This window comes from Equus przewalskii, chromosome 3 (assembly GCF_037783145.1).
Source record: "Equus przewalskii isolate Varuska chromosome 3, EquPr2, whole genome shotgun sequence".
NCBI classification, from domain to species: domain Eukaryota; kingdom Metazoa; phylum Chordata; class Mammalia; order Perissodactyla; family Equidae; genus Equus; species Equus przewalskii.
Genome location: NC_091833.1, coordinates 106,196,720 through 106,217,328, shown reverse-complemented (window position 1 = coordinate 106,217,328; position 20,609 = coordinate 106,196,720). Strand labels below are relative to the sequence as shown.

The following is a 20,609-nucleotide window of genomic DNA, read 5'->3' as shown; positions in this document are numbered from 1 at the left end:
CCGTGCATTTGGTGGTGGCGTCATGGTGTTCAGTATATTATTCCGTCTTAATAGCTTACAAATGTTATCAAATATTTAAAATAGATTATAAAAAAGCAAGATAGAAATAAAATACTAGAAAATAATAGCAAGTAAGGTCAGAGGCAGGTTATCAGAATTAAGGTATCTCTAGCACCCTTGTAATGTTCAGGACAAATTTGATTAATTTTGGGCTTTAAGCTAGATACGCATGTTAAAATATGATGGGTAACAAGTAGGAATAAAAGAAACAAGGTGAAAGACTTTCAAACCAGAAGAAGTCAAGACAGAAAAAAATAAAAATAGCAGAACAAATAAAAAATATCAAATAAGAGGTAGAAATTAAACCAAATACATCAGCAATCACAATGAGTGTAAATGACTATATTCATCAATTAAAATATAAAGCCTTTTAGATAAGAATTTTTAAAAATCTGGCCAAATGTTGTATATGAGCACAGCTAAAATCAAATAACACAGGTTAAAAGGGAAAAGATAGGAAACTATATACCAGGAATATTTTTTTTTAAGTGCTTTTTTGTGATATCAGGGAAAAAATAGACTTTAAGGCCAAAAGCAATATTAGAATTAAAGAAGATCGCTACATCATAGGAATGTCTTAGTTTACCTCAAAAATATAATAACTGTAACCTACTATGACCTAATAACGTAGCCCTAAAATATACCAAGAAAAAATGATCTGTAATACAGAATTAAACTTCATCCCATCTACCCATCAGGAAGATATTATTTCAATCCTAGAGCTATTGACTTGAGCTCTGTCTCCCACCCCCACTTCACCCCCGCACACCCCACCCTTGCTCTGCTCTCCAGTGTAGGCTCCAGCTCCAGGGTTCCCATGCCAGCTGGCTTTCTGTGCGATTGTTCAATGGGAAGTCACCTTTCTCTTTCTCTGCCAAATGTCATGTCTCCGGCAACAGCGGCATCTGCACCCTAGTTCCAGGTTCCATCTGTTTATCCTTCCCATGGTTCCAGTTCTCCAACCTCCTCCCTTTGTTCCTACAGCCTACGGGCGCTACTTGTTTCCTGCTATTGCCAATCTCTGAGTTTTCCTCACTGTCTCCTCTTTGGCTTTTCAGCTCTTCCAGTGAGAGGGTAACCAAGTATGGTAGTCCCCCCTTATCTGCAGGGGATACGTTCCAGGATCCTCAGTGGACGCCTGAAACCAAGGATAGTACCAAACCCTATATACACTGTGTTTTTTTCCTATACATACACACCTATGATAAAGTTTAATTATAAATTAGGCACAGTAAGGGATTAACACAAATAACTAATAATAAAATAGAACAATTATAACAATATATTGTAATAAAAGTTATGTGAATGTGGTCTCTCTCTCTCAAAATATCTTATTGAACTGTACTCACCCCTCTTCTCCTCGTGATGTGAGATGATACAATGCCTATGCGATGAGATGAAGTGAGACGAATGACATAGGCATTGTGACATAGTGTTCTGGGCGGGATAGGGCAGGATGGGACAAGATTTCATCATGCCACTCAGAACAGTGCACAATTTAAAACTCACAAATTTTTTATTTCTGGAATTTTCCATTTAATACTTTTAAACCATGGTTGACCCCAGCTAACTGAAACAGTGGAATGCAAAACTGTGGATAAGGGGGTCCTAGTGTCTAAGCATACAGTTTGTTTTGTTTGAAATACTAAGAGTGATTCCTGCTTTCATGTTTGGACCCTATATTGGTTAATGTTTCCAAAACAAATGGCCAGAAATTAAGTGGCTGAAAGCAACACAAATGTATTATCTCACAGTTGTGTAGGTCAGAAGTCCAGTGGCCTCGGCTGATTTCTCTGCTGAGTCTTACAAGTCTGAAATCAAGGTGTCAGCAGGGCTGCATTCTTTGTTTTCTTTTCCAGCTTTATTGAGATGTGATTGGCATATCACATTGTGTAAGTTTAAGGTGTACAATGTGATAATTTGACACTATGTATATTGTGAAATGATTACCATGAGAAGGCTATTTAACACAACCATCACTTCACATGATTACAATTTTTTTTTGCAGTGAGAACAATTAAGATTTACTCTCTTAGCAACTTTCAAGTATATAATACAGCATTGTTAATTATAGTCATCATGCTGAGTATTAGATCCCCAGAATGTCTTCATCTTATAACTGGAAGTTTGCACTCTTTGACCAACATCTTCCCACTTCCCCACCCCTCAATCCCTAGCAACCATCATTCTACTCTCTGTTTCTATGGGTTTGTTTTTTTTTTTTTTTAGATTCCACGTATAAGAGAGATTATAGAGCAATTGTCTTTCTCTGCCTGACTTATAATGCCCTCAAGGTCCACACATGTTGTTGCATAATATTTCATTGTGTATATATATATGTGTGTCTTACATTTTCTTTATCTATTCATCTGTTGACGGATACTTAGGTTGTTTCCATGCATTCGTTATTGTGAATAATGCTGCAATAAACATGGGGGTACAGATATCTCTTCAAGACAGTGATTTCATTTCTTTAAGCTATATACTCAAAAGTGGGATTGCTGGATAATATGGTAGCTCTAGTTTTAATTTTTTGTGGAATCTCCGTACTGTTTCCCATAATGGTTGCACGAATTTACATTCCCACCAACAATGCACTAGGTTTCCCTTTTCTCTATATCCTCAAGAACACTTGTTATCTCCTGCCTTTTTGATAATACCCATTCTAACAGTTGTGAGAAGATATCTTATTGTGGTTTTGATTTGCATTTCCCTAATGATTAGTGATATTGAGCATCTTTTCATGTACCTATTGGCCATTTGTATATCTTCTTGGAAAAAAATGCCTATTCAAGTCCTCTGCTGAATAAATTGGATTATTTATTTTACTTCAGATTATTTGGGTTTTTGCTATCAAAGTGGCTCTGGCTTGGACTTCCAGTATTTTGTTGAAAGAAATGGTGAGAGTGTGCACTTTTGTCTTGTTCCTAGTTCCAGAGGAAAAGCTATCAGCTTTCCACCACTGAGTATGATGTTAGCTATGAGTTTTTTATATAAAACTTTATTATTTTGAAGTATGTTCCTTCTATACCCAATTTATTGAGAGCTTTTATCGTGAAAGTGTGATGAATTTTGTCAAATGCTTTTTCCACATCTATTGAGAGAATCATATGATTTTTATCCTTCATCCTATTAATGTAGAGTATCACTTCTATTGATTTTCATATGTTGAACCAACCTTGCATGGGATGCAAGGGATAAATTCCACTGATCATGGCGTATGGACCTTTTAATGTTCTACTGAATTCAGTTTGCTAGTATTGTGCTGAGAATTTTTGCATCTATGTTCATCAGAAATATGGCTTGTAATTTTCTTTTCTTGTAGTGTCCTTATCTTACTTTGGTATCAGGGTGAGCTGGCCTTGTAAAACGAGTTTGGAAGTGTTCCTTCCTCTTCAATTTTTTGGAAGAGTTTGAGAAGGGTTGGCATTAATTCTTCTTTAAATGCTTGGTGGATTTCACTAGTGAAACCATCTGGTCCTGGCCCTTTCTTCATCAGGAGGGTTTTGATTATTGCTTGAATCTCCTTAGTCATTATTGGTCTGTTCAGGTTTTCTAATTCTTCATGATTCAGTCTTGGTAGGTTGAATATTCCTAGGAATTTATCTATTTCTTCTAGGTTGTCCAATTTGTTGGTGTGTAATTGTTCATAGCCGCTTCTTATGATCCTTTGTATTTCTGTGATATCAGCTATAATGTCTCCTCTTTCATTTCTAATTTTGTTTATTTGAGTCCTCTTTTTTTCTTGGTTAGTCTATCTAATGGTTCCGAATTTTACTATACATTTACCCTTACCAGTGAGTTTTATACTGTTATATGTTTTCATGTTGTTACTTAGCTTCCTTTCATTTCAACTTGAAGAACTCCCTATAGCATTTCTCATAAGGCAGGTCTAATGGTGGTGACGAACTCCTTTAGCTTTTGCTTGTTTGGGAATGTCTCTATCTCTCCTTCATTTCTGAAGAACAGTTCTGCTTGGTACAGTATTCTTGGTTGGCAGTTTTTTTTTCTTTCAGTGCTTTGAATGTATCATCCAACTCCCTCCTGGCCCACAAGATTTCTTCAGAGAAATCTGCTGTTAGCTTTACGGAGGTTGTCTTGTATGTGATGAGCTGTTTTTTCTTGATGCTTTCAAAATTCTCTCTTTGTCTTTGACTTTTAACTTTTTGAGTATAACATATCCCAGAGTAATCTTCTTTGGGTTGATGTTGCTTGAGTCCTTTGAGCTTCCTATACCTGGATGTCCATGTGTCTCCCAAGATTTGAGATGTTGTCAGCTATTATTTCTTTAAATAAGCTTTCTTCCCCTTTTCTTTCTTTTCTCCTTCTGGGTCTCCCACGATGCAAATGTTCATTCTCTTGATGGTGTCCCATAATCTACATAGGCTTTTTCCTTCCTTTTCTTTTTGTTCCTCTAACTGCCTAATTTCAAATGATCTTTGAGTTCTCTGATCCTTTCTTCTGTGTGATCAAGTCTGTTGTTGAAGCTCTCTACTGAATTTTTCAAATCTACTTAGTTCTTTTTTATGGTTTCTATTTCTTTATTAAACTCCTCATTTTGTTCATGCATTGTTTTCTTGAGTTCATTTAGTTGTCTATCTGTGTTCTCTTGCATTTCATTCAGTTTCTTTAAGATGATCATTTTGCATTCTTTCTTTGATGAATCATAGATAGCTATTTCTTTGGTGTCAGTTACTGGAGCTTCACTAGTTTCCTTTGTTGATATCACATTTGCCTGATTCTTTGTGATTTGTGTAGCTTTGCACTGGTGTCTGCATTTGAAAAAGCAAAGAACCCTTCCGTCAGGCCATCTGCATCCCTTCCAGTCTTTACAGACTGGTTTCAGCAAGTAATGACCTTCTCCTATCTCTTCCCTGGGCCAATGGGGTTACCTCCAGAATTTCATTTGTGCTGAATTGAAGTCAGGTACATGGCTGTTGCTGGGTCTGCAGTCAGCTGTGTGGTTGGTGGGCTTGTTACCAGGGGCTCAGGCCAGCATGGATCCTGTTTGGTCTCTGGGTGGATGGGGCAACCTCCAGTACCTTGTTCAGTAGGGTGGCACTGGGACAACAGTCTACTTCACTGTCCAGAGTTGGGTCCTCAGAGAGTGGGTCTATTACCAGGTACACAGATGGGGTGTGGCTTTCTCCAGGGCCCTAGGGGGGATGCTGTCTGGTCACTAGAGGAGTCCCTGGGTGGGTAGGACTGGCCCTGGGCCACGCTGAGAGGGGCCGTAATTGAGCCTCAGGGCTATTTCAGGTTCCACAGCTAAGACTGAGATCTGCAAGCTTGACTCTGGAGGCACATATGGGTGTGTCTCCTGCTGGGTCCTTGAGTGGGCTAGACCATCCCTGGCCATGGCAGGAGGGCTGGAGGCAAGTTTAGGGTACATTCAGGACCTCCAGGGACAGATAGGAGTGTCTCTGGCCTGGTCCCTGTGGTAGCAGGCCTGCTCACAAACTGCAGCTGTAAGGGAGCTGGAGTTGAGTATAGAGCCCTTTCAGGATCTCTTAGGGCACAGATTGGAGGTCTCCTGCCTGGTCTGTGTGCCAGCAGGACTATTCATGGACTGTGACTGGGATGGGTGGGAGCCCAGTTACAGGGTCCTTTCAGAATCTGCAGTCTGACCAAGTTTGGCGGGCTTACCTCCAGTGGCTCCCAGACTGCAACCAAGAGGGGCTAGAGCCAGTTTATGGATCATTTCAGAGTCCACAGCAGGACTGAGGTCTGTATGTCTATTACCCTACAGGTGGGCATGACTCCTTCCAGGTCCCTTGATGAATGGTGTGGTGGCAGAACCAGAGCCAAGTGGGGCTGTAGCCAAGTCCTCAGGCATGTGGAACTATTTCTCAGTCTGTAGCCAGGACCATGGTGGGTGAGTCAGCCACCTGGGTGCAGGCCTGCCTTCTCAAAACAGCTCTTCTCAGTCTTAGACTGCACCAGGGTTCCACAGTCTCTTACTTGGATCCCAAAGCTCCCATGAAGGTACTTTTGTCTGTGGATGGACACCAAATTATTGTTGTTAAGGGGGAGATACATGTGAGGGATGTCTCATTCAGACATCCTGCTGCCTTGCATTCATTTCTGGAGGCTAAGGGAGAACTCATGTCTGGTGACATTCAGGTTATTGGCAGAATTTAGTTCCAATCAGTTGTAGGACTGAAGTTTGCATTTCCTTGCTGGCCGTCATCCTGGGACTGCTCTCAGCTTCTACAGGCCGTCTGCATTCCTTGGCTCATGGCCTCGTTCTTTCATCTTTAAAGTCAGCAACAGTGGGTTTCGTCTTCAGGATGTTGTATTTTTTCTACCTCTTCTGCCTTCTCTTCTTTTGCCGTATCTCTCTGACTCTTTTGCCTTCCTCCTCTGATTTTAAAGGGCCATGCAATTGTATTTGGCCCATGTGAATTATCCAGAACAATCTCTTGATTTTAAGGTCAACTGATTAGCAATCTTATCTCCAACTGCAAGGTCTCTTTTGCCACGTGACATAACATATTCAGAGGCCTAACACCCAGGAGTAAAGATCATGGTTAAGCTGGTTAAGATCGTGCTTGACGCCTAGGGGGTGATTCCTGACAAGACCTGACGTGAAAGGGAAAATTACTCTGAAGGGGTAGGCTCAGACCTTGCATTGTTCTCCCAGCCCTCTGGAAGCCCCAGGGCAGTGGTTCAGGGCCCCGCAAAAAAATTAGCACATAGGTTGGCTTGAGCCCGTAGAACTCCACGCCTCCTTCCTTTCCTCCTCTGCATTTTACAGGTAGGAAGTAAAGGCTCAGAGAGACCAAGTCATTGCTCGAGGTCACAAACTCAGTTAATGGCAGAGCAATGAAAATCTCTTACCCTCATTCCTTCATTTATCCATTCAATAACACTTGCTAAGCAGACTAGGGAAACAATCATGAAATACACCTTGTCCATCCACCTCTAGGGGATTCTTGTTTGTTTATCTGGGACACATGTTTGGGAAACATGTTTGCATGTTTCGTGCTGGTTCAGTAAAATTCCCCACACATTTTTACATAGAAATTTGGTTTTCTCTAAGAATGTCTGCTCCAGTTCAAGGGCAGCTGTCAGGGTGGTGGGGCCTGATTCACATCCAGGCTATGTCCTTAGGGAATTCACTTGGTAATTGTATTTACCAAGAGTTGTGAGCAGGACTGACTTGATACATGCAGCTCGCTGAGAAGTGGCATATAACAAGCACTTACTAAATGGTAGCTCTCCCATCGTTATCATTATTATTTAACTTCCTTGAGCCTCAGTTTGATTGCTTATTGAGTGGGTACAATAATGACCATCTCATGGGGTCCTTAAATGAGGTTGTATAGATATAACACATGTGCACACAGTTTGTACAAACTCACAGTTCATCTCCTCACTCCCGCCTTAACTCCCTCACTAATGGACTTATTAAATTTGTGGCTTATACCTTCAATGAAACACTTCAGAGAGGGTCTGTGGTGGAGAAGAAACGCAGCAGGGGTCAGGATTTCGGGGTTCTCTAGTGGTTCTGAAACTGTGCTGTGTGACTTTAGGCAAAGGGCTTGGCCTTTCTGAACCTCAGTTTCCTCGTCCATGAAGAACAGATTATTCTAGAAAATAGCCCTTGTCCCCAGCTTTGTTTTGAAATTAACCAGAGAGTTAAGCCATTCTCTGGGAACGTAATCTTTCAAAATATGCTGGATTGGTAAATCTCCTTTAACACGCCATTTTGGAAGTCAATCTCACTGCTCACTTCATTTTCCTTTTGCTGATGTGGCCAGTCTCCCTGGGGAGATCTTGGACAAACCAAAGGGTGAGACAAGAAACCTGAAGCCAGGTGAGACTCAGAGAGGCATCTAAACAAATGAGATGGAGCCAAACTCAAGAGAAACCAGTTTCTTCTTGTCTAGATCTGCTGCCTTGGGAGGAGGCAGAAAACTCAGGATGTTAGAAGGAGCAGTGTGAAGACAAAACCATAAGACAGATGGAGAAGGCAGCAGAAGGTGGCTCTTATTAACATTCTCCACTATCCAACAATGCAGCAGCCACTCCTGGAGCATGGTGCCCCATGGGAGGACCTGGTGGGCCTCCATGTTGAGGAAGGCCATGGCGCTACCCATCCCAGGGGAAGAAGCTAAGAACAGCACTAGGGTATCCAGAAAGAAAAGATTCCAACCTGACCCAGAACCAAGCACAGAGCCAGACCAGGCTTGGGTAGGAGGGGAGGGTTGTCTGGTAGTGAGACACCAGCACTCCCAAAGCAGGACCATGTCCTTACCCACCTCAGAAATAGTTCTTTTGGGCTTGCTGGAAACACGGAGTCTGTTAAGCTAGCTCAAATAATAAACATTTATTTTCAGGATGCATATTCAACAAAAGAGACTAGACCACAAAAGAAGCCAGTTTGTTACCTAAAAATGCATCACCAGTCCTGGCACTTTGCCAATTGTTCTCTCCCTCTATTTCTGTCTTCTTCTTCCTCATCTCTGACAAACTGGTTTATTCTCTGTATTTTCCAAGTGAGTTTCCAAAGGGAGAAAAATCTAGCCAGTCTAGGAATTACCATTGCCCTTATTTTTCAGGCCAGGCTTCATTAAGTCTCAGTGGCTAGTGTATGAACTGGCTGCCCTCAAGTCAAATATTCACTACTAATCTAATAAGTAGTGTGGGGGAGGAAGACATTTCCTCTACCCACTCTAGGTCCTTCTGGCTGGACAACAAATTAAATTCACATGAAACAGAATAACAGGAGAAAATTAAACAAAGCTTTATAAGATGTATATATGGGAGAAACCCAGAAAAACTGAGCAACTTGCCAAAATGGTAGAAGTCTCACCTTAAATACCATCCACAGCTAAAGACAAAGGAGGATGTTGGGGGTGGGGGAAGTCAGTTATGGGAGATTACCAGAAAAGCACAGTAAGCAACAATAAGGTTATTATGCAGATTTAAGTCCTTGCCTTCTGCATTGACAAGATAAGGTCATTCCCCCATTCTTCCTGGTACAGAGAGGGAGACTCCTTTACAGACAGAGATTTTCCTTACAAATGTAAATGTCTCTTAACAAAGGGAGTTTCTCTCATGTCTGCAGTTTTTAAAAGTAACCAGCCCAAAATAATCCTCATGCCAAAGAGACACATCTTGGGGCGGCCAATTCCAATCTCCCACAGTAGCAACTCTTTATTCAAGGAACTATCTAGGAGTCACTTGTTGTTGGTGGGACTGACACCCTTTGAAGATAATGGTGAATGGCAGGTGTCGTGATGAGCACATGTAGTGAACATCCATATAACAAATGTTAATTCAGAGACAGAAATGGGCCAGTGCCTACTAAGCCCTGGACTCTCAGGAAGTTCCCATCTCTGGCCCTCAGGGTCCAACCAATGGCAGTAGCTAGAAGGATGGGGGTCCCACCTAGTGTATCACAGGGACTTGATATCTTGGCCTAGAGAAGGAGGAAGCAAATGGCAGAACCTAGAGAGACAGAGGATTCTGAGAGGATACAGTTCCATCAGTTGCTATGGATGGATCTTTGCCAGGGCCTTCTGGATTGTTCTTGATGTAGTCACTGGTATCACAGCCTGTGCACACAGATGCAATCCTTCTTGTCCTTGTTCCAGCTGATGATGCCCTAAATAATGCTCATACCTGTAGGTTCATTGGTTGGGAATCAGACAGATCTGGGGTCTGTCTCTGGCTTAGCTGTGTGTCCTTTTGTACTTAACCTCTCTAGATCTCAGTGTCCTCATCTGTAAAATTACATTAAGAGAATTTACTTCATATATTCCTTATACATGGACTACTATGTTTAAGATCATTCTTTTCATTACTATTGGTATACAATTGAAGACTGTTTAACTCTTAAAAACAGTATCATTCATTCTGTGACGGGAAGTGGACAGGGACTTGGAACAGAAAGGAGGGAGTTCTAAGGCATTGCTTCCAGAGCAGAAATGTGAAGGTAGAAGGCGAATAGTTTCAGGATCCCTAAGGTGATGGGCTCTAGAACCTGTTTCTTACAGCCATCCTGGGGACCAGCTGGTACCCTGGTATGAGAGAATGAAGAGTTACAATGTCAGAGTCTGGGCCAGCGTTGACTCAGAGAATCCTTTGCTGATGTAACTCTTGAGTGGGCAGAAAGCTCCTTCCCCGAACACCACTGGAGGGCCTTGTCCAGTGTCCTGTTAAATTGCTGGGAACTCAAGAGCTCAGAGATAACACTATGGGGAGGGATTGGCCTTTCTTCCTCCATATGCCCTGTCACCAGATGGAGTGGCCTGATGCTCAGAGCAGCACAGAGCATTCAGGAAGAAAGGTATGATGCCTGAAGGGCACGCAACTGGATATAATCTTCTGTTTTCAAGACCAACGCCATGCAACAGCTACAAAAGCAGTGATAGAAGACACCAGGGGCTAAGAATGGGTTTACAAGATTGCAAAGTTTTCTCTCCAAGAGCCATTTTGGGGCAGGACTGGATCTTACGGACTGAGTAAATCCCAGGTTCCTGGATAATTCAGGATAGGAGAGGAGGGAATATTGGCCGTTCTGCTAATCTGGATATGCGGGTGCTGCCGACAGCTTTAACCTGAAAAATCAAAGTGATGTGAACCTTGTGCATGCCCCCCAGTAGGGAAAGAGGGTATTGTGTTATTATCATGAGAGGGCTACAAGGCTATGGGCCTGGAAGGGTTGGTTCTACGGGCTTTGTACACAGCTCTCCAGTGGTTGGGATTCCATGCAAGGATTTGTAGAGGTCTCACTGTATCAGGTCCACTTAGAGAGTGACTGATTATTCCGGTTCATTTGGGCTGAGCTGCGGCCACCCTAACATGGACTACTCCAGAGGTCTCAGGACTGCCAAGGAATCTAGAGTAGAGACTGCAGAGCCAGCTCCATGGCTGCCTCTGGGAGTCTGAAGTTCACATGTAGCCTTGCCAATAAGAAGATGGTAAAGATGGAGAGAGAGCATGCTCACAGCAGTAAGGCTGAGTGAGCTGTGAAGGAAAGATAGTTTCCATTCAATCTGGAAGCTAACTTGCCCTCACATGTTCTAATCTTACCTTGGTACCCAATTCATCACTTGCTTTATGTCTGAAGGTTCATCCTCCTCAAATCCCTTGCCCAAACTTAAGACATGTGTGACAATATTCAGTCTGCAAAATGGAAAATCATAATTGAGTTAAAGCTCAAATTCTGCTGTGCACACAGCTGTGCTATTAATTTTGGCATTTCAACTTTATTCATGAACCACTTAACACCCCGCACAGCAGGATGTTTTAGGTGACTATAATGAAATTAATATAAAGAAAACAATTTAAATATCAGTCTAATTCATATAGATTAATTTAGTTCAAGTATAATTTAGTTTTCTTGAATTTGAATTGCTGAGTGAGTTATTATTTTCTTGGTAAAATAAATTTCTTTCTCACCCTTCCCTAGCTGTACAGGGAAATGGAAAAGATACAGTCATCTGGAACTTCCATTGCCATCAGTGGAAAGTTCTAGAAGCTGTCAGTTAATAAAATAGCTCCAAGTGAATGGGAGTATTGAATAAAGGAGGAATTGCCTTTTGGGGAGATATTTCGAAACGCAAAGAGCTTAATTCTGAATGGGGAACATGAGTGGGGAAAAACGTGATCTTGACATATTGACCATGTTGATGTTGGGTTGAATTCAGCATGTTGTTTGTGACTCTGCTGAACAAAGGATATAAGGAAAAAAGAACTAACATTCATTTTTATGTCTCAGGCACTGTGCACGGTATTTTGAATTCATTAACTTTTTGAGATTATGTTTAAAGTTAACCTCTATGCTTCCTCATTTATATGATTGAGCATAATAAGAGTACTTGCATCATTGAATGGTAAGTTAAGGCAAGTAGCCAAGCTTTGGTGAGGTGTTCAGGTCTAATCAACCATAGATAGGAATGGGTATATAGGGCAGAACCCATTGCTAGAGACCCCACTGTATGTAGCGGGAGGTGAAAGGAAGGCATTCCTGGAGGAAAGAGAATTGTGGAGAACTCTACAAAATCTCAAAAAGGTGTCTTTTGAAGTAAATCTGGGCATGGCTCTCTAATCCTTAGTAAAGGATTAGACTACTATCTGTAAAATTGGCGTAATAAGAGGACCTTCTTCTTAGGCTCATCATGAAGATTGTGAGAAATATAAAGCATTTTAGATAATGTTTATACATAAAAAAGTCTTCCAGTCACACTTCAACCAGCTAACTCCTGCATTTCTTTCAGGTTCCATCTGAGCCATCAGTTCTTTTAAAAATCTCTCTGTAACTCCCAAACTCTGGATTAGATTCAATAGGCGTTCCCATTTGAGCCTTGTCATTACCCAACAAGATGCTTCGCACACTCCAATATAATTGCTTGTTCAATTTTCCATCTCCAAGATTAGTATCTGAGCGCCTTAAGGGTAATGACTACGTCTTATGCACTACTTTATCCCCTGTGCCCAGAACAGTGCTTAGTTGACAATATGAACTTAATAAATATTTGTTTATTAAATAATCTTGAACCTTTAGCATCATTATCCCATCAACTTGCTATCATCATTTTATAGATGAAGAAACTGAGTCTTGGAAAAGTTAAGTAACTTACTCTAGTTTATCCCTTGGGTAAATGAGGGAGCAGGATTTGCACCCAGGGCTCATGAGTCAAAAACCAGGCTTTTCTCATTATGTCATGATGCCTCCTTAGACTAACATCTGTTAAGCATCTTCTATAAGCTGAGTGCAGAACTATATATTTCCATATTATCTCCAACCTTTTGAATCAGGTGTATCCATTTGCCATATGAAAAAAACTGTGGCTCAAAGAAAAAGTTACATGGCTAATAGGTGGCAGAACTAGGATCCAGCTCTTCCGTTTCTACAGAGAAACTATCTGCGATCATGAGTCAGGTACCAAACAAGCCCCAACAGCCAGACCAGCAAACCCCAACAGTCAGATCCAACAACCAGACCTAAACGGATCAAAGTCCTAGTCCTGAATTGGTTGATCTCAGGATTTTGCCTTGCTTTCCTGCCTCCCAGCAGCAGCTCTGTGCTATTCTAGTGAGCTAGCTATAGATCACCTGTAACATGTTTAAGGATAGTTCATATGTGCCTGTTGCAAAGTATTGGAGGAGTAATTCCTTTTCCAATGCATAGGGAAAATTCAAGGAGCAAAGGAAAATAAAATAACTGGAAAAAATAATACTTAGAGTGTTTGAGAATCTGTTTACAGATTAGTATTTTTCTCTTTCTTGTTTAACATTTCTATCTAGTAATTAGATGTTCATTAAAATACTTGGCTAAAGGCAATATCTTATTTAAATAATGGTCGTTAGGTAATGTGCTATTTTATAAGTATTACACAAGCTTTCTTCCCACCCGCTTTTTTCCATGGTTAAAGGAAAAGAAGATTCAGCATCATAGTTTGAAAAGAATAAAGATCTCAGTAGTATTTCCTTAATAATCAGTTCCTACTATGCCTGTCTTCTCTTCAGCTAGTAAAATGCAACTGGAAGTTGTAAGATAATTATCCCAAAACAACAATAACTATACAGTCAGGCACTGCTTGAGAACACGGGTACATTCTGAGAAATGTGTCATTGGCTGATTTCATCACTGTGCAAACATCACAGAGTGCACTTACACAAACCTGGATGGTATAGCCTACTACACCCCAAGGCTGTGTGACACCAATCTTATGGGAGCTCCTCTATCATATATGCGGTCCCTTGTTGACAAAACATCATCATGCAACACATAGTCATACTGTTGTATATCAAAAACATCATTTGTTAAGAATGAAATAGTAACTCCCAGTCTAAAATGCTGGAAAAGATCGATCAAGTATAAAAGGCTAACCTAGAATCTAAACCATCATTTCTTGTCAAGTATCATAAACAAGAAAGAAGACACCAACAAACATGGCCTTCAAACTGTCCCTCAAAAAGAAAAGACAGCCCAGGTACACCCCAAACTCTTAGAATGCCATAGCTCACCAACAGCGCAGTACAGAGGAAAGGACTCTAGGACAGGGTCAAGAAGACCTGGGGTCGTGGTCAGCTCAGGCTGCTCTAACAAACACCACAGACTGGGTGGCTTCCACAACAGACATGTATTTCTCACAGTTCTGGAAGCCGGAAGTCTGCGATCAGGGTGCCAGCATGGCTAGGTTCTGGTGGGAGTCCTCTTCCTGGTTTGCAGATGCCCATCTTCGTCACAAGGCAAAGAGAACAACCATCTCTCTCCTGTCTCTTTTTATCAGGACACTAATCCCATTCATGAGGGTTCCACCCTCATGACCAAATTACCTCCCAAAGTCCTCACCTCAAATACCATCACACTGGGGTCTAGGCTTCAACATACGAACTTTGGAAGGACATAGCAGCTGGGTTCTAGAGCCATCTTGGATACCAACTTGCTCTGTCGCATCCTCTCCGGGCCCCTGTTTCCTCACCTGCAAATGACCTCTTACATCTCCTTGGGAATGCTAAAGTTCTGAGTGCTAAGGAAAGATGATTGTCAGGATGAAAGAAAAGAGCAGACACTGAGAAAAAAAGACAGGAGCCTCTCAATGCAAGCAGGGAAGTCCCTGGGGCAAAATGGATTTCAGGTGAATGGAAGCTCACTCTCCCCCAGGATGGAGGATCAGTAGGTGAGGAGTGGACCTACAAAGAATGTAGGCACAGATGTGGAAGGAGAGCACCAGGAGGTGATGAAAGGAAGTGTTGAAGGAGGTCCAAAGAGGGCAATAGGGTCAGGAGGAGACTGTGGGGGAAATCAAAGAATCCCTGGACCCTCTCCTCTCGTTCACTTTCTACAAAGGCTGCATATACATTTTTCTACCACCCAATTGGGATTATACCACTTCCCTGTGCAGAATCTTTTAATGGCCACCTATTGCCCTCAGTATTTAAGAAATACAAAAAACCTACTATACTTCTCACACACAATTTCTTACCTTTGATTTCAAAATTCAATAATCTCTAAAATCCAATGTTTCTTCATACATACTTTTTAGCAAAAGTTGATCTAAACTAACATAAGGCTCTTTATATTCTTTCTGTCTTGGGTATGACTATTCAGTCTCAGAAATACTAATGGGATTATCACAGGGTGCTGCCCCAGGCCCACTGGGGATATATATGATATATACAGTACAATTACTGTGTAACGTTCTAAAATCTAAAAAGTTTAATTCCAAAAGCACATCTGGTTCCCAGATTTCTGGATCACAGATTGTGGATTGGTATTTTTCTTATCAAGATAAACATGGTCCCCAATGGCCAAACCCTTGCCAACCTCACCCTCCATTACCTCAAGCCCATCTCTCTCCACTACCCTGCATTCCAGACATACGGAGTCCTCATCATACTCTGTGCTACAGATTTGCACCCATCATGGATTTGCACAAACTTTCCCCACTGCATGGAATATCTCTAACTCACCTCTTCATCTAGAAAAATACTCTGTACTTTTCTAAGTCCATTCCAAAGGCCTCTTTCTCTACAAAGTCATCCCCGCCTGTCCCTGTCCCCACCCTCTCCTGTGTCCTGGACAGACTTGGCAACTAGTTCTTCTGGGCACTTCACCATATGCATGTTGTAGCATGGGCCACGTTGATCATAACCATCTGTTTACAGGTCACTGTTCCTCCTCTGATCTGTAGGCTCCTGAAAAGCAGTGCCTTGCCTCACTGATCTCTGAGCTCAGCACCTGGCAGAGCTCCTGGCACTAGAGAATGCTTGGTGAATCATGGTAGGCACCCAGCAAAGAAAAATCCAACAATCTATCACTCCATGAAAAGATGAATTGACCATTTGCATCAAGATCATTCTGACCCAGGACAAATAAGGAGACTGAGAAGCAAAGACAGAGCTCTCTCACCTCCCTCCCTAGAGAGCAGGAATCATCATTCTCCCATACACGTGCTTCGGTCCTGCACTATCTCCCTCTTCCGCCCACGCGGGCAGGGGTGACTCCAAGACACAGAGCATTCTACCGTGTCCCCACAAAGCTGCATAGGTGGACATTCTTCACTCTAGACCTTCCCAAATAAGGACAAAGACCAAGTTGTCCTGCCATGGTGGCTGGGTATGCAAATGAGGCAGCTCATCAGGAGCCTGGATAGAAAACATTCAGCTATCTTTCGGGCCACAATTCTGAGACTCAAATATAGTTGGAGTAAACAATAGTAAGCAGAAGAACAAGGACATTGGCATAGAGCATCAGGCTTGCAAAGGACCTTTACTTACATTTTCTCCTTTAAGTAAATTCTCACAATAGCCCTGTACAGTAGATACTGTTATTGTGCCCAATTTATAGATGAGGAAATTGAGGCTCAGACAGAATAAGCATTAGAAGTAAAGGCTCAAAAGTTAATAAAAGAGAAACTGAGGTTAAAAGTAGATTTATGGGGAAAACAATCAAATTGGAAGAAGAGAATATTGGCTGAAGACATAGGCAAAAAACAGGACTTAAATGTATCAGAAAAGACTGACATACTAACGGTGGGAAAGAAGGTTACGTTTCTGTGTGTAGAAGGGTCCAGCGCTTTGAGTCTGAGAAAGACGAAAGGGAATTAGAACTGGCATTAGCAAAAAAAAGCAACCTGGCTGAGGGCTCCATAGCACCACTTAGGTCAAGTGGGTGAGACCTGAGATTTACTTCAGATTAAAGCAATACATGATTATCACAGAGAATTTAGAAAAACTAGACAAAAATTGAGAGAAACATAATTTACTTAAGAACTTGTTTAAGCATTTTTCATTGATCAATGAATGAGAGTGATCATTTTACTACACCTTCATCAATATTAGGTATTATTATTACCTTTCAAATATCAGATAATTGGATGGGGAAATTTTGAAAGGGGAAAATAACCCTTCACTATTGTTTCCATCTACATTTATCCGGTTACTTAGGAACCTTAAATTTTTTTCCACAGTTATTTGTCAGTATATTTCATATTTGTCTTTTGCCTATTTATGGCCTTTCTTCATGCATTTGCTGGGTCCTGGTATTTGTATTATTGAATTTCTATGAGTTTTATATTTATTTAAAAAGTTACCTTTTGTTAAACTTCCTACAGCATTATTTCTAGTTTTGCTGGTTGTTTTTTAATCTTGGCGATTTTTTTTGAGTATGAAAGTTTTAAATTTTTATGTATAGTTAGATCTGTCGATCACATCCTTAGTGATTTATTCCATCAATTCTAAGATTAGAAAACCCTCCCCCTCATGAGATTTGATAAATATTTGCATCTATTTTTCTTCCAGATTTTCTAACATTTAAGGTTGTTAAATATTTAACTCTTTAATCCACCTGGAATTTTTTTTTGATGTTCCTAGTGAGGCAAGAAATATTCAAAATTTCTCAAAAAATAATAAAACAGCTAACAACTCAGATGTTTAGCTGATATTAGCATAAACCTTGAAGGCCAAATGGTACTAGCTTCAAAGGCTGCAAATTTCTTAATAGAGTTTAGGCTTTCCCCCGTAATAGCACAGGGTACAAAATACACATACTTGCCAGACACAGCTCCAAGTGAGTTTATCAGCAAGCTGCACACCCAACATATGGTCTCTTTTTCATTATTAAGAAAAGTAAGTAATAAACAAGAACTGGGGCTCCCACCAATCATTAGCAAATCCTCCAAAGTAAATTAAGCACATATTGGAGTCTTGTCCCTAATGGACTCGTGCAATCTCTCTGACCAAATCATTTCACCAAAGAAAACTTTCCTTCCTTCCAATCATACCCTCTCGTTAAAAGGAGGCAGGGGCTCGCTCCAAAGAGCACATGCAGAAGAAACCAGAATACACGCGTTTGATTTCTCTCCACACTGGGGAAACATTCCTGCCTCTCCCTGCCTTCCAGCCCAACGGCGGTCATGTCTGGAGCTGCACTGAAAAAGATTTGTGGCTTATTGTCCTGATGGATGCCAGAATAATGGAATAGCTCCGTACTTGGTCCTGGAAAGGCAGGCTGACAAGGCATTGTGCTATTGACGGCTAGCAGTGTAATGGAGAAATATTAGGGGGATATTTCAATAGCCACCCAGAGGAGAAACAGTAGCTATACGAATACCACAGACTGCTTCCAAGGAGAGTAAAAGGGATATTAAAAAAGGGGGAGGTGGGGTGGAAATGCTTCAGGGAAAAACAAAAGTCCACTCAGAGAATATATGCTAATGCAAAGCCTGTTTGTAGCCTGGTTCTCTAGAGAAGGGTGGTGAGGATGCCCGTCTGTGAACTCCACAGTTACAGCATTATTAATTTATGCAGTTCTGGAGACCACACACGGGACCTCATGGTAATTAAGTTCCAGATAAAGTCTGGTTAGTTTCTCTCTGAATATAAATAGTTATGTTCTGTTTAACACACATGCAAAGAAAAACTGCTGGATTTTTAACCAAAGAATAGTGTCTGGTAAACATATGTTTGATGCAGAACTTGTCAGTAACATAATGTTTAAAAAAAAAAAACAAGGGGGACTGCCTAGCAATAGATTTAGCAGAGAAGTAGAATGGTGGAGACTTGGCCAGTAAAGCTCTCCATTAGAGAAGCGAGTAGGGAGGTTGGAGGCAAGAGGCTTGATGAGGATCTCCTATGAGGGCTGCATCAACAATGCGCAAAGCTTCGAGCAGAGGCTGGAGACAAGGATAAAACCCATTATTGTGGTGACCTGGAATGGTCAGAATTGGATCAAACCAAGACACAACCCTTAAAAAGTGGCATACACTGGACCCAGGAATTCTAACACCAGGAATTCATTCTAAGCAAATAACCACTGTGATGGCTAATTTTATGTGTCAACTTGACTGGACCACAGGGTGCCCAGATATTTGGTTAAACATGATTTCTGGATACACCTGTAAGGATGTTTCTGGATGAGATTAAGATTTGAATTCATAGACTGAGTAAAGAAGATTGTCCACCTCAATGTGGGTAGACCTCATCAAATTCATTAAAAGCCTGAATAGAATAAAAGGCTGAGTAAGAAAGAGTTCTTTCTCTCTACCTGACTGTCTTTGAGCTGGAACATGGGTATTCTCCTGCCTTCAAACTCAGACTCTAACTGGAACACCATTGGCTCTCCTGGTTCTCAGGCCTCTAGACTCAGCCTGGAATGATATCATTTGCTGTCCTCGATCTTCAGCTTGCCACCTGCAGATCTTGGACTTCTCAGCCTCCATAATCACATGAAAAAATTCCTTACAATATATAAATAAATATCTTATCAATTCTGTTTCTCTGGAGAACCAAGACTAATACAATCATGGATGTGTGCAAAGATTTTGCTACAAAGATATAATTCATCACAGTATTGTTTATAATAGCAAATATTTGCAATCAACTTGCTTTTGTCACCTAACATTTTACTGTAAACAATCTCCATGTGTATAGATATATTTGTTGACCCTCATCTTGAATGACTCCAGAGTCTTCCATTGATTAATACATCACAATTAGTTTCTTCAATATATACAAGGATTTAAGAATGATATTACATAAGCCCTTTATCATGCTCACTAAATTGAAAAGAACAGACACCATAAATGTTGTATGATTCATTTTTATGTTCTGCTCCGGAATCTCTCAGGAGTACCCTATCCAGCAGTCCCAACAAAATCCTTATAAATTTATTTGTTTTATTACCAATAAAATACCCACTCACATTTTTTATTGTATCTAGACTGTCATTTAAAAGACCTAATTTTATGCCAGATTCTCTAATTCATGTCCTTGAGTAACCAACATCTCAGTTATATGCTCAAGGTACATTTCTCAAGGTTGTGAAAATATATACAGAAGCAAAGTCATGTAGAGTATACTAATACACCTAAGAAAATGTTAAGACACTTTGTCAGTTAGTTACCTATTGCTGCATAACAAATTACCTCAAAATTCAGCAGCTTGAAGCAACAAACATTTATTATTTCATAATTTCTGTGGGTCAGAAGTCCAGCCTTTGCTCAGTGGTATCCTCTGGCTCTGATCTTTTACAAAGCTGCAATCAAGGTGTAGTCCAGGTCTGCAGTCATCTTAAAATTCAACTGGGAGATGATCCATTAAAGTCACTCAAGGTGTTGTTGACAGGAGTCAGCTCCTCATTAGATGTTGGATTGAGACCTTCCTTAGTCCTTGTTTGACCACTGGAGGGCAACTCACACCATGGTAGCTGGTTTCACCAGAGTAGGAAAGTGAGAAGGCATGAGAAGGAGTACACATAGGACAGAAGTCATGATCTTTTATAGGTAGCGTTGCCATATTTAGCAAATAAAAATACATGATACAGCAGTACTAAGAGGAAAATTTATAGCTGTAAATGTGTACAATAATATAAAAGAAAAATCTCAGAACTAGAAAAAGAAGAACAAACTAAACCCAAAGCTAGCAGAAGGAAGGAAATAAAAATTAGAGCAGAAATCAATGGAACAGAGAATAGAAAAACAATAGAGAAAATCAAGAAAACTAATAGTTGGTTCTTTGAAAAGATTAACAAAATTGACAAAACTTTAGCTAGGTTAACGAAGAAAAAAAGAAAGAAGACTCGAATCAGA

The 20,609-nt window shown here is 40.8% G+C and overlaps 1 long non-coding RNA gene across 1 annotated transcript in view; it reads right to left on the bottom strand.

The window, feature by feature from the left end:
- LOC139082357 (uncharacterized) overlaps window positions 1–1,462 on the bottom strand; it is a 54,697-nt gene extending 53,235 nt beyond the window's left edge. Inside the window, exon 1 of the long non-coding RNA XR_011538270.1 lies at window positions 1,410–1,462. This is a non-coding gene — a long non-coding RNA (uncharacterized lncRNA). The remainder of the gene's footprint in view (window positions 1–1,409) is intronic.
- Between the last annotated feature and the right edge of the window lie 19,147 nt (window positions 1,463–20,609).